Here is a 15232-nt window from a genome sequence, read left to right on the forward strand (position 1 = left end):
TGTTGTGGTTGAAGATACTCCAAGAATAGGATGACAGTATTGCAAAAATATTTTCTTTGCAGATGTAGCTCATAGCATCATTGAGAATGCAGGAAGTTTCTGCTCAATAGATAAAATAATAAGATGGCTTAACTGTTGTTGCTTACATATGCTTGCAATGTGTGATGAGTATTAACTTGTTGAAAACTATCCCAGGTATTGCCATAATTATTATCAGAGTGAAAATAGATAGATAAAAGCAATTATAAGCCTAAACAGACACTATTGGACATTAAAGTGTGGGATTTGTTTTTGTTTTTTTGGCAAATCTCATATAATATGGAAAGTTGGGTGATTCATGTTCTTTTCCACTATTTAGAGAACAATGTATGAAATCCTTCATATGATTCAACTTGCATAAGTTTTCATCCACTGATTGTTTGGAATATTGTTCATTTAGCTTTAAAGCAGTTCTGATTGCTTATATCAAAATTTAGAAAATCTGGGGGGGGGGAGAATACATAGTTGTAGAGAAATAATTTTTCTCAGTGTTCCTGGCCACTCAACCCTTGGTTGGCTTTAGAATGGGACTCACCAATGATCAACAATTAAAAAATAAGTATATCATATATCATTATGCATTAAAAGCAATAGATAATCAAAAAAAACAACATACCATTGTTTCATCAAAAAATCTGTGAAAAATACAGAGATCCTATGAGGGAAAGATTACAATGTAATAGTAAGTTTTTAAATTCTTCTTAACACAGGTTAAGTTAAAGACAGGTTGAATTATTATGGAGAGGAAATTCCATATCGCTCAGGTTGTTACTAAGATGCCCAGGCTTTGGAAATTCCAGGTGGCCTCCTTGCAAAACAGGCTTGCAATTAATCATAGCTCCCATGATATAATGTATATGGAAAACCATTCCTTCAAGTACTGTAGGTGGAACTACTTAGGGATTTATGTTACCAACTCCTTGAATTTATCTTGGAAATCTACCAGGAGCCAGAGCAATTCAAGCCAGAACACACTAAGCGCCCCAACCTAGTGTGTGACACATCTGGGCCATGAGTTTGACACCCCTGGAATAGAGACTGAGGGATCGTATATGAAGCAATTGTCCATAAATAACAATAACATTAAGTGAACAAATGAGATGCTTGCATTTCCACATGGTAATTGATCAAATGGTGCTGAAAAGAAGCACAAGGCTAGTGTCTGAAAGCAATTTATACATTAAAGCCAGTCCAATGCAGCCCTATTCTGTGGGTGTTATGCAGAATACTTTGTAAACATGTTCGAAAGCATGTGTTAATGTCTTATTAAGACTGTACCACAGATACCACAGATGGTACAGTCTGGATGGAAAAATTTAAATTCAAATATTCTCTCAAATTCACACACACAAACACACACACACACACACACAGAGAGAGAGAGAGAGAGAGAGAGAGAGAGAGAGAGACCATGTATCCAAAAGTAAATCATGTGAATTGATCATTTAGAAGCTTCATTTTTTTGAGCACAGTGGTTTTTTTTTCTTTTGTTTTTAATATGTAAAGGCTCATTAAAAATATATTATTAAGCCTAATCAGTCAGGAGGCCGCCCTCATCATTAGCATTCCTGGTACATAATCTACTGATCCAGTGTGGATTATAGGCAGATGTTTTTTGAGTGTCCAGTCTTGGGCACACGGAAAGTGGCTGGCTTAATGTCACCCAGTCAGCTTCTATGCCAACAGAAGTACCATATTTTTCGGCGTTTAAGATGTGCTTTTTTCCCACCTAAAAGAGGCTGAAAATTTGGGTGTGTCTTATACTCCGAATGTAGCTTTTTGGAAGCTTTTTCTCAGCCTTAACGAGGCGCTAGTGAGTGAAGCGATCTTCTGTGCTTCACCTGCTTTTCTCATTGCTTCTCTCTCTGATGATCAGCTGTGCTTTAGAAGCTGTTTTTTATCCCCAACCAGGTGTGTACAAGCGTAGTGAGCGTGCGCACACGCTCAAAACCAGTGAACTAGTGTGCTGAAGCTGACCTGACTAAAGACACTAGCCAGATGAATACCTGGTAGACAGAATTTTTTTTATCCTGTTTCAACTCCTACCCTCAAAACAACGCTATAGATCATTGCACATCAAAACAACTAGACACGAGAACAGTTTTTTCCCAAACGCCATCACTCTGCTAAACAAATAATTCCCTCAACACTGTCAAACTATTTACTAAGTCTGCACTACTATTAATCTTCTCATCTTCTCATCATTCCCATCACCCATCTCCTCCCACTTATGACTGTATGACTGTAACCTTGTTGCTGGTATCCTTACGATTTATATTGATATTGTTTCCTGATTGCTTATTTGTAACCTATGACTATCATTAAGTGTTGTACCTTATGATTCTTGATGAATGTATCTTTTATTTTATGTACACTGAGAGCAAAAGCATCATGACAAATTTCTTGTGTGTCCAATCACGCTTGGCCAATAAAAATTCTATTCTATTCTATTCTATTCTATTCTATTCTATTCTATTCTATTCTATTCTATTCTATTCTATTCTATTCTATTCTATTCTATTTTCCTTCCCAAAAACTAAGATGCATCTTATACTCCGGTGCGTCTTATACTCCCAAAAATATGGTACTTTAACTTAGTCCAGCACCTTAACCATTACATGACACTACCCAGAGATTTATGTCTCTCTTTCCTTCCCTCCTCCCTTCCTCCTCTCTTTTTTTGTACCATGGATAAGTTACACGAAGTCTCAGATAGCTTGTATCAGGTTCCTCATTTGTTTAGTTTGACCTATAGGTAAGTGCAGATAAACAGCTATTTTTAGACGGGAAATAATAATCCATCTTAATGAAAGCTAATATCAAAATAAAATGCTCTCTTAATCCCTTTCAGGGAAAACATCTATTACATTAATGCAGAATTTATAAGTATCTAATGTCTTCAATGTCTTATAAGTATCTAATGGCTTTTTTTTATCATCCGAGATGGAGTGAGACACCATTCTTGCCCTGTTAAACCAATACACAGAAAAGAGAAAGGAAATCAAGTCAGTTTTTCTATAAAGGCCAGTGTTTCCTGTCCTTCTCTCTTTTTGAAGGCAACGGTGGAATTAAAAATGACAAACCTACCCTTCAAAGCCCTGCAGTGCAAACTATCTATCCTTCCTCCCTTCACAGGTCACAACAAATTCTAATCTTTGCAGATGGCTGGGTGTTTTGGGGGGCAGGGTATGAGGAGACCTACGTAATTGAAGAGACGAGGAAAGTGCTATATACTGTACAAGCCTTTATACGGCAGCTAAAGACTCAAGGATAACTGTTCTCCTCAGAAAGCAGGAAAGGAGAAAAATGAGGAACATCACTGATATTCATTGATTACCAAAATGCAATTATCACTGAGCCACAAGGTCAAGAAACAAACATGAACGAAGCAGTCCTCCTAATTTCCAGGTATATTGTGAAATACTGTATACTAGATAATAACTTATATAGGGCAGTTTTCTTGTTATATAGTACAATATCAAAAAGGTATAGGTACCCCCTCAAGAAAAGTGCGAATTTTCATAAGTATCATAGGTAGAATTTTAATGTATCCTTGGAATATAACCATAGTGGAGTCTGGAATTTCTGTCATAAATCAAGGTGCCCATGTGACCAACCTGATTTGACATCAGTGGTGAAAAGGTGAATTCAGCAGTTATTAAATGAGTGTGGCTATCATTAAGTGAATCCAATGTCTGCAATGGGTGGATTTTTTTGCCAGAAACTGGAAGTAAACATCAGTTTCTGACAAAACACGTCATAAATTGCAGTCACATGACTGTAGGATGCTACAGACAGCTGTAAATGAAAAGCACCTGAAAAGCATCCAAAATGGATCGCATGACCATGGGCAGGGAAGGGAAGGGGAATCTGAACTTTGAATTTCAATCAGAAGTACATTTTAGGGGGTCCATCATAATTTTGAACAGTTGCTAAGCAACAGCTCATAAATTGAGGATTACCGGTAATCATTACAGGTTCCTCAAAAAGGGAACTATAATTTTTCTTCACACTGATTTACTTGCCTCAAATTCAGTCAGTCATTTTATTACAGTCTTAGACCAGTACCAGATGTGTGCATGAGTGACCTATCAGCACTTCTAAATCTAACTATGAAATAATGAATAAAATTTGAATTATTAAAGTACATCTATAAAGCAACCTGACTAGAACCAACGTATAAAGTCCAAAAGGAGAAATCTTTATCTAAGACAGTGATGGCTAACTTTTTCTGGACCAAGTGCCCAAAGCGCCCGAACCCCCAAAATGCAATGCATGTGCTGCCCCTGCGCATGTGCGCAAGCCCCCCCATACACCCCACACCTCTGCACATGCCCACAACGGGGGCCTGCCCGCACCCCACCTGTCTGCGCATGCATGCGTGACCCCATGCATGTGTGAATGGGGGTCCCGCATGTATCCCGCCCCCATACATGCACGTGTGGGCCCCCTGCACGTGCATGCGTGGCAGAGCTGAATTGGGCCAACGGCTCATGTGCCATCAGAGAGGGCGCTGTGGGCAACCTCTGGCATGCATGCCATAGGTTCGCCATCACGGATCTAAGATATAAGTGAAATTGTGTTTGTGTGTGTGTGTGTTCCATACATATACAGTATGCATATGTGTATATTTTAGATTATAATATATAATACATAATAAATATATATAATATATATATAATAACATCTAAAATTAAAAATGTGATGACATCTGAAATTTATATAAAGTGATGAAAACTAACATTACATAAAATGATAATATCTAAAGTTATTTAAAATATATCTACCATATGTAACAGGAGTTTGCCCTATCAAGAACTCGCACATCTTACATGCCACTGTGCAAAACCTATCCATGTGTGTATGTGTGCTATAGTAAATGGGATTTCACCTGGGCACAGCCAAGATGTCTGCTGATGAAAGGGAGGATAAAATTGGCATGAATGTCTATCGAAGAAGAGCAATGAAGAAGAACATGTAGGGTCCTTGAGGCACTTTGAGCTTGGGTTTGTTTTTTGTTTTGTTTTTTGCAGACATTTCATTATCCAACTTATCAATGTCAGAGAAGAAAACCATGTTCTGTGATGTCCATCTCTCCAGAATAACTCAGGTTTATTACTCCTCACAATTGTATCCCTGATGTTTGACAATTTCAACGTAAGATTACTGAGGAAGATAGCTCCTCACTTATTTCTTCATGAAAAATAGTTAATATCTCTTTTAATAGGACAATGTCACACTGTGCCAGATCTGGTAAAAGTCTTAATCCAGCCTCCAGATTCCATCAATATTCCATCCATGTTGTAACTATCTTCAACTTCCCTGGGAAAAAAAAATAATGAAATATATGGAGATACTGCATAAAATCCAAAGGCTGAGAACCAAAGAATGAGAAGGGATTTCCACTTCCAAATGGTTTCTCACCTCTTTCATCACCTTAATTTGATACACGGAGTTCACCAGAGCAACTCTGGAACTCTTGTAAATGAGTTCTACAGGTTGCTTTCAAATCAGCCTGTTCTCAGATCTGCTGATGCAATGCAATGGATTTGATGTAATGTGCATACATACAAAAAAAAAAAATAATCCCCAAATATGTTTAGAAGCATTTCAAATTTGGAACAAATAGCTGAATCCAAAATGTTATTTAAAAAAGCTATAAAAGTTAATGGCATGTTTGTTAATTCATAACCTAGCAATTACAACTATCCTGCACTTTCTTGATCAGAGTAAGTTACACATAACTCTCTAAACCAGACTCTATAGAGACTGAGAACAGTCTAATTTCAATTAATCACATTAATTAATAAAAGTGTTAGGAATTTCAGAGTTTAGTCATTTTTCTAAATGTTACTGTTTAACATAAGAGTGAATCAGATGAAATCCAGCATGTTCTGACAGGTTCTGGAGAACTGGTAGCAGAAATTTTGAGTAGTTCAGAGAACCGGCAAATATCGCTTCTGGCTGGACCCAGAGTGGGGTGGGAATGGGGATTTTGCAGTATCCTTCCCTTGGAGTGGGGAGGGAATAGGCATTTTGCGGTATCCTTCCCCTGCCACGCCCACCAAGCCACGCCCACCAAGCCACCCCATGCTCACCAAGCCACGCTCACAGAACCGCTAGTAAAAAAAATTGGATTTCACCACTGAAGTGGATGATTTATCATAGTAATTCTAGCATAGTATCATAGGGCTGGAAGGGACCTTGGAGAAATACTAGTCCAACCGCCTGCCCAAGACAGGAGATCTTACTGCATCCTGAAGAAATGGCTGTCCAATCTTTTCTTGAAGACCTCCAACAATGGAGCACCCCCAACTCCAGGAAGCAAGCTGATCTATTGATTAATTATTCTTTTACTGTCAGTAAATTTGTCTTTAGTTCCAGATTGGATCTCTTTTTAATGAGCTTCCATCCATTGCTTCTGGTCCTGTCTCAGGTGCTTTGGAGTATAAGTCGATCCTCTCCTCCCTATGACAATGACAGCCCCATAAATACCAGAAGACATTTAGCCCTTCTCTTCTTTTGTCTTTGATAGACTAGACTAGACATACCTAGCTCCCTTAATCATTCCTCATATGGTTCATCATAAGCCTCTAGTCTAGACCCCTTATCAGCTTTGCTGCTCTTCTCTGCACTCTTTCTAGGGTAGGGAAGAGTAGGTAGATGGTCAATTGCCATGCCAAAATTATACATACAGAAATATGCCTTCACATGGAGCATTTTTTTAAAAATAAAAGACAACAATGCTAACCCATGAGAAGAAAAATGGAAAGTCAATGCAATCAGCAGAAGACAAACTCAAATTAAGGAAGTTTTTACCTTTTAATTAGTTGCACTTGTGTATTACCACCGTAGAAACACACATTCTCATTCTCACTTTCTATTTCAGACACTCACTATTAGCTTGGAAGATTCACAATCCTGGGAAACACATAAGAGCAATCTTTTGGAATGCACCTGCATGAAATATTTAAAAATTACATTTTTAACTTTATAGCGTTGGTTATCAAGAAAGCTAGATAAACATTCACAAGGGAATGCACAAAAGTGTGACAAAAATATCACTACCAACTACATAACAGTCCTCCTTCTTCTTTCCCCAGTGACTTGGTATAACTAAAGTCTCTTTGTACTTAAGGTTTAATTTTTGTTGGATGAGAAATTTCCTTCTTGTTTCTGTTTAACCCTAACAAAAATGATTTCACACACTATTAAGGAAGGGAAGGATACCTTGGTGTATTAAATTTCCTCTGTCTTTATTTGTATCACACATCAGCCCATGGGAATGAGAAGAGAAGCATTTTATTTTGAAGCATTTACCCAGTTTAATCTATATTTGAAAGATTATAAATAAATCTCTTTTTGTTATTGTTACAAGAATTATAACTGACATGCTGTCACAGCTATACATGTACAACGTTCGGAATATACATAATGCTTTGAAAGCTGTCACATTTGGTATTGTTGTAAACATCACCCAAGGTTACTAAACTGTTATCTGCAGGTATATTTCCTATACCTCCATGATTTTTCTATAAAATTATGGACAACTTCATAATTTTCCTGTAGATTATTCCAGTTATTTCTTAATACTAGCAATTATTCATTTATATATAAAGCTATGTAATATGCATATATATATTTTATATACATTTATATGTACATACAAATATATGTAATCACAAGATCTCAAGAAAATTTTTCCAGTGACATCTTCAACTTCTGAAGAATGAATAATTGAACTAGTAATTTTTAGCTGATTATACATACTATAAAGTCACTCTTTGGATTAAACTCATTACAGAAGTAGCAGGAAAAGTACCAAGGACTATACGTACAATGAGTATTAATGCTTTGATAGCATCCAGAAAAATGAAAGTATAAACTCACCCGTTTGAATAAGATGGGATCCGGAGACAACTGAGATTTCCAAGAGAAAGTAAAATAAAATTTAAATGTATTTCTAAATATTTCAACAGATCACATCTTTGGTCTGTGCACACACAAAACAAATTGGCAAACGAGCTTCAGGAATTTTGAACCAGCTGTAGTTTCTAAATAAATTTCAGAAACAAAACTCGTTGCTGCATTGCAATCTTCAAGTGTCAGAAAATGATGGATGAGTAGGTTCTGTATCCAAAAGAAATGGGTGACAACATTCCATATGTCCATAAATGAAGACAGGCCACCTTGATTATAGTTTGTAATATCCAGACCAGTGGTGGGTTGCCCCCGGTTCGCACCGGTTCTATAGAACCGGTAGTAAAAGCAGCGGGAGGCTCAGCCCATTGACTCTGATGTCATAAAAACGCTTTTGCGCATGTGCAGAAGAACACGTGCGCACAGCCCCATTGCAAACCGGTAGTAAAGGTAAGTAGAACCCACCCCGATCCAGACCCTTCCCAGATGAAATGGGGTAGCACCATGAAGCAAAGAAATAGAAAGAATAATTTCTGTATTGCTTTTGCAAACAGCAAAATGAGTAGGTATAAAAAAGGTCAAATATTTATGAAATATGTTTGATTCTGTGTTCTGCATTAAAGAGGGAATTAGAATTGTGGACTGCCTTCAATCTAAATTCAAACCTACTTTCCAAAGCAGTTCTTACCTCTGGTAAGAAATATCATTGGACACAAATAGACAATCACTCTGAAAAGTTATCCACCAGTAGTTATGCTGGCAGAAAAATATGTGCCATCTATTCAGTGTTGACTCTTGGTGACCAGACAGATTATATAGAAAATCAGGTCAAGTTAAGGAATGCAGGTCAAGTTAAAGAAAGCAGTTGTTGAACTCCCTTAGTTTTGTTTTGGGTTCCACAATGGAACACCTTTCAGCAAGAAAACAATCACCACCACTCTCTATAATGTAAGGTTGAGCAATTTTAGTTATGTGCTTATAAAGGCATGAGTCTAGGGCTCTTCTGAACAAACGCTACAAGTTGTTCTCCAAAATAGTTTAACGGGTAAATCTCAGGAAGAATGTGTAGGAAAATGGAATGGAGCGGTTGGTAATGACAAAGCCCTGACATGGCAGTGACGGCGGAAAATTCACTTCTGCCTTTGTAGCTGGCACCAGAATAAGAATAACAGAGTTGGAAGGGACCTTGAAGGTCTTCTAGTCCAACCCCTTGCTCAAGCAGGAGACCCTATACCATTTCAGACAGATCTATTTTTTATTTTATTTTATTATTCATATTTCTATGCCGCCCACTCTCCGAGGACTCTGGGCGGCTTACACCAAAGACAGTATACTAAATAGCATATTGCCCCCTAACAATCTGGGTCCTCATTTTACCCACCTCAGAAGGATGGAAGGCTGAGTCAACCTTGAGCCGGTGAGATTTGATCCGCTGATCTGCTGAACTAGCAGTCAGCTGAAGTAGCTGCAGTACTGCACTCTAACCACTGTGCCACCTCAGCTCTCAGATGATTATCCTAGCTCTTCTTCATCACCTCAGATGATTATCCTATCTCTTCTTAAAAAACCCCAGTGATGGAGCACAATTTCTGGAGGCAAGTCATTCTACCACTTTGAATGGGCAACCTGGTGTCACTGTCCCTCCACATCAACAAATCTCATGAAGAAATAAAAACTGGGGAGAGTATGGCCAATCAAAACCCTTGTCGGCAAAGGCAGTGGGAAATGTGTATTGTGAGAGGTCCAACAATAAATCAGTAATTCCAGCTTTTAAATGCAGATCTAGTATTTTTATCCATGTTTATAAACAGCTAATGTTCTTCTCTGAAAAACTCTTTAGGAAATGCTAGGTTGGCTTTACAAAAGCTGGAGCCACTGAGGAAGCTGGATACCCTGCAGCCCAAGCTGAAAGAGACATGGAGGATCGTTCCTAATGATTGGAGGGGAGGGGCATGGATGCTCCATCAGCCTAAAAGGACCAATAAGAACTGGATAGATTAGCAACTGGAACCTACAGCTATACCTACAGCCAAAAAAAAAATGGGAGAGAGGGGGAACAAGAAGGGAAATGTTGCTCTAAAACTGGAACAACCAAAGATGACTTCAATCTGCCTCAACTATAGTTTGAAGATGACACAAAGACTATGTCACAAGGGCATGATATGAAACACAGTTTCCAGAAAATGTTGGGAGATATGATGGGCCCTTCCTTTTCTGTGCAACCTAATGTATATGGTATATTAAAGGTGGAAAAAAAATCTGAAATGATTTATCTTGGACTGGTTGGTTTTTTCACCTCAAAAATCTGGGATTTTAACAGGGCTGTCTAGACTTCCACTGTATTGTTCAAAAAGAGAGTATCAAGGTACAATAAAACATGGGTGATTTGAATCCCCTACTTTTGTATGTACTGTTCATGGACCCCATGTAGTCCTTCTGTCAGCTCTACTTTCCCCTTGGTCCGTAACAGATTGCCTGTGATGAAATGTGGCTTTTTACTGAAAAAAAGTTAGCTGTTTCCTATTTAACAATAGTTTTCAAAGGATGAAGCACCCTTTGCTAGAGAATCTAAACCAGGGATGTCAAACTAAGGCCTGGGGGCTGGATCCGGCCCATGGGATGCTTGGATCTGGCCCACAGGGCCCCCCTAGAAACAGCAAAGGACTGGCCCATGGTGCCTCTGCCAGCGAAAATGAATCTCTGGAGGGCCACATGTACCCCTCCCAAGCTCTGTTTTCGCTGGCAGAGGATTGTAGGAGGCCATTGCAGCCAAAAAAGGAACTCAGGATCCCGTTTTCGCTGACAGAACACTCGGGACACCACAGGCGACCCCGACATGAGTGACGTTGAGCTGGCCAAGCCCATCCCAGCCACGCCCACCCCGGCCCCTCGAGGTCATACACAATGCTGATGTGGCCCTCAATGAGATTGAGTTTGACACCCCTGATCTATACTAATCAATGAGAAAAGTTTTTCACAGTCTACTGTTGACTGTAATCCACTGTATGAAGAAACATATTTGGCCACTGACAACCCAAATGGCTTTAGGATATTTGTTCTTCTAAAACATGCAGTCTTGACCTATACTTAGAATGTTACACTGACAACTTTGTATGTGTGAAACCCTGTATCTCAAGAAAAAAATGTTTTTATGTAAATAGTAGTTATAATATCAGTGGTTGTCACCAGCTAGAGATCTCTCAGTCCGACAGAGCTAATATGCATACAAACTCTTACTTGCCAATCTTTATAACTAGACAGAAGAACAAAAGCAAATCTGAGATAAGGCAAAGAATTGTGCCTTCCAGAGCCTTGTTTTCTGTGACTATATTGCTGGAGCTGCTCTTTAAAATCAAGTGGAATAAGATAGTCGAAGTGGAGATGTGACATCAACTGAATGCCAAATTTTAGCACCATTGAGTCCGAAAAGATCTGAACATATCCATATTTAAGTGCTACAGTTAATTAACTAGCTCTTTTGTAAAAAATAAGCATCACACTATAATACTGTCCTTCGTGTAAATGCATTGCATGAAATTTTTAGAAGAGGAACTGTTTTATTCTCCATTAACATTTATTGTCTATGATCTTTAGTCCTTTTTTCCTCCACCATAAATATTTAGTTTGTTTTTCGTTGATGGGATTAGACACAACACCCTTTTCTTTACAGGGGGGAAAAAAATTCCTCTCTACTTTCTGTGCTGGAAAAACGCCATGTCCCCAGGGCTCCTACAGCATGTTAATATTGCTTGCCTTATTGGAGGATTATTACACTGAAGGATACCCTTGGTATTACAATACATAATGTTGCTTTAAAAGATTAACCACTCCCAGAGATCGCTTCCAAACTAAGGAGGACAAAAAAAAAAATAGAGCAAGAACAGAATATAAAATGACTGGCCAGGTTGACAGGCATGAGAGTTGTTTATATCCATCCTGAAGAAATAAGACGCACCAGACTAAAGGACACTCAGGTTTGATATCACCTAGCAGGGAATAATCCTGCTAGCATTCAGGGCAGGGAAAACCAGGCTCATAATTTTTAGATGTGGGAATAATCACAAATATATTCCTCTTAAATGGTGCATTGATGGAATGGTATTATTCATCTCTTTGAAACAATCACTCATGAGGAAATCTGAATTCATTACTTCCAGTTCCAGGGTTGTCCAGGAAAAACACAGGCTGGTGAAAGAAGCAGTTAGTACAGCCTGTCAAGATTCATTCTTTTTAGAGCTCCAACCTTCCCCTGATGCCATCTAATGGTTCCTTGAAATACCAAAAATGTTTTTGCATTAACAGCATTACCCATTGTGCTTCTGCTAAATGTATTTTGATGTCAGGCGTATGCTTAGCAAGCCCTCCCTTTTACTCTTTACTGACACAGAAAGAAAGGGGGAAAAAATCCCTACCTTTTCCTGCTAAGGGTACACAATGGATGTTTGCAGACATCAGACTAAAGGGCCTTATGACCACACAGAGGCTTGGAATGCATTTAATGGGGCATTAGAACAAATGTTTGCTCCTAAACCAGGACATTCTGGACATAATTTCTGCAATCTATGTGTGGGAAGCCCCCCCCGCCCAACCCTGAAGAATGAAATATTTGGGGGGATATTAAAAAGGCAGGATAGAATATTTCACCTGAAGGAGAAATTAAAAAAACCTTAAGGGAGGCAGAAACCAGCCCGTTTCCCTGCCCCACGCAGAAACTGAGGAGGCCAGCTTTTAAAAATGCAGATTTGGTAATCCATTCAGAAATACTGGGTCCAGAGAGAAACTCAGATAAGCAACAAACAAAAGGTTGACAAAATTAGCTTATGCAAACACCTAGGATTTGCATTTCCCCTTTTGCCTATAGAGCCATCCATGATCCCTACATGGTCCCATAGGAATCCAGAAGGTATAAAAACCCACCCACTCTAAACTCCATTTTGTCAGTTGTCCCAGAATCACATTTGATTGGCGGTTCTGCTTCATCAATAAACAGACCCTCTTTCCAATCAGCCTCCAGCCTCCATTTTATTTCCAGCGCCTTTCTCCCCCAGCTTGGAACGGGACTTGGAATTTTTCTTCCAACATATGTTAGCACATTTGTTAAGAACTATGAAAAGTTGGTGCTATCAAATTGATAGCTGACCTTTTTCTTCTACAAGTGAAGGTTAAGATGGAATCCTTTCCCATTCCATGTGCAGTAATTAACTCCTTCTGCTGTCCTTTATTTTATTTATTTATCCCACATTTATTATAACAAAAGTAAGTCAAGAGAATATACATAATACTCTCTCTGCCACCTATTTTGCCCATAAAAACAACCCTGTGAGGTGAGCTGAGCTGAGAGAGAGTGTGAGTGGCCCCAAGTCACCCAGCCAGCTTTCATGCAAGACTAGAACTCCAGTCTCCTGGTTCCTAGCCTGGTGGCTTAACCACTGGACCAAACTGATACTCTTCTTTTATATACCATTAATAGATGAGGAGAATTATAAGGGTAGGCCAGGAAACACATACAATTCCCTAGCACATGGGTGTCAAACTCGCCATGTCATGTTGCCATCACATGACATATCATGTCGTTTTTTCTCTTTGCGGAGCTGGAGTGGGCGTGGCCTGCATGTGATGCATCAGGCCACCAGTTTGACACCCCTGCCCTAACATCTCAGCATTATGGTCCTTCGTACCCACTCAGTCATTCTGGCATCTGTTGCTAATGTGAGGGCTGTTAGAGGACAGACTTTGGAAAGAATTAACCTTTCATTCAAGTTTACTCTTTTAAAGGTAAGGGGGAAGAATTGCTCACAAAGAAATTTACTTACAAATATATTCTGCAGCCTGCTATTTCAGGCCTTTAAAAAATAAGCAGGAAGGATTACTCACAAGAAAAAAATTATTTACATTTCCTAAGTGTAACATTACATTTTAGTCATCTTTATTTGCAAGCAGATTTATTTGAGAAAGGGTTGATATTAGTTTTTGGGTTAGCATTACTGTTTAATGCTATATTAATGACATTTTATATTACAGTGTTACTTTTATTTGTGCACCACTTAGATCTCTCAGAGTTAAGTAATATATAGTAAATAATTTATAATAATAAATAGTAATTTTATAGTAAAACAAATTTCTGTTATTGTAATATGTTTATATTACATCTTTGGTGCATCTAAAAGGGTATATACAGCTCTGGCTGCTGATAAAAATAGATACTGTAAACCTGAGAATGGGCAATAAAGATCATCCAAATTGGACCAGGGCAACCCATTCCCAGAAAAGAGCAATATTTGTACCATTTACTCTAAGAAAAAGAAAATAAGATTAAGAACTGTTCTGATGTGAATCCATTTAGCATCAATCATCAAGAGTACAGGAACAAGCTGTCAAAAATAGACCACAGACTAGCATTTGTTATAGCAGCCATGAAAGCCTTGAAAAGATATTCCAATGTCGTGATGTGTCTGTATCAGGGGTGGGTTCTATTTACCTTTACTATCGGTTCACAATGGGAAGCTTCTGCACATGTGCAGATCGCCTATGATGACATCCAGGGCGGTGGGTGGAGCCTCTCACCGGTTTTACTACCGGTTCTTGCGAACTGGTCCGAACCGGGGGGGCAACCCACCACTGGTCTGTATCTACAAAGATCACAACAGTACAAGCAACTGCACTTCCTGTGCTTCTATATGAAAGCAAAAGAAGCAGGATATCAAGATGACTTCGAGTTTCAGGTATTGGAGAAGATTCCTGGGTATCTCATGGACAGCCAAGAAAACCAGTCAATGATCACCAAACAAGACAACCCAGAGTTTTTGCTCAAGACACAAATGAGGATCAAATTAGCCTACTTTGGACGTATTATGTGAAGACACAGCTCCCTGGAGAAGGCTCTAATGTTGGGAAAGGTGGAAAAGAGAAGGCAAGGATAGGTAGCAGCAACACTTACAATTGCAATGAATGCACCATTGCAAGACTTGAAGGAATAGATTGGAGATAATTCACCATGAAGAAAATTTTATGTGGCTGCTAGGAGTTGAAAACAACTTGATGGCACATAATCAGTCTTATGTGAATATATATTTTAAGCTAAGTTGTTACCATATTTATAATCATTTGGCCTTTCATAATTGATAGAAGTACTACTTCTTGCCCCTTCCTCAACCACAAGATATTATCTAAACAGCAGGTAACTTTATTTTATGGATATATAGCCAGCATTTAGCAGACAGGACATGCAAAGTCAGAAGCTTTGTTGGCATATGCACAGAGGTTTATTATTATC

Source organism: Pituophis catenifer, unplaced genomic scaffold (assembly GCF_029215685.1).
Source record: "Pituophis catenifer annectens isolate HBS135680 unplaced genomic scaffold, rPitCat1.0.hap2 SCAF_2, whole genome shotgun sequence".
In the NCBI taxonomy this organism is placed as follows: domain Eukaryota; kingdom Metazoa; phylum Chordata; class Lepidosauria; order Squamata; family Colubridae; genus Pituophis; species Pituophis catenifer.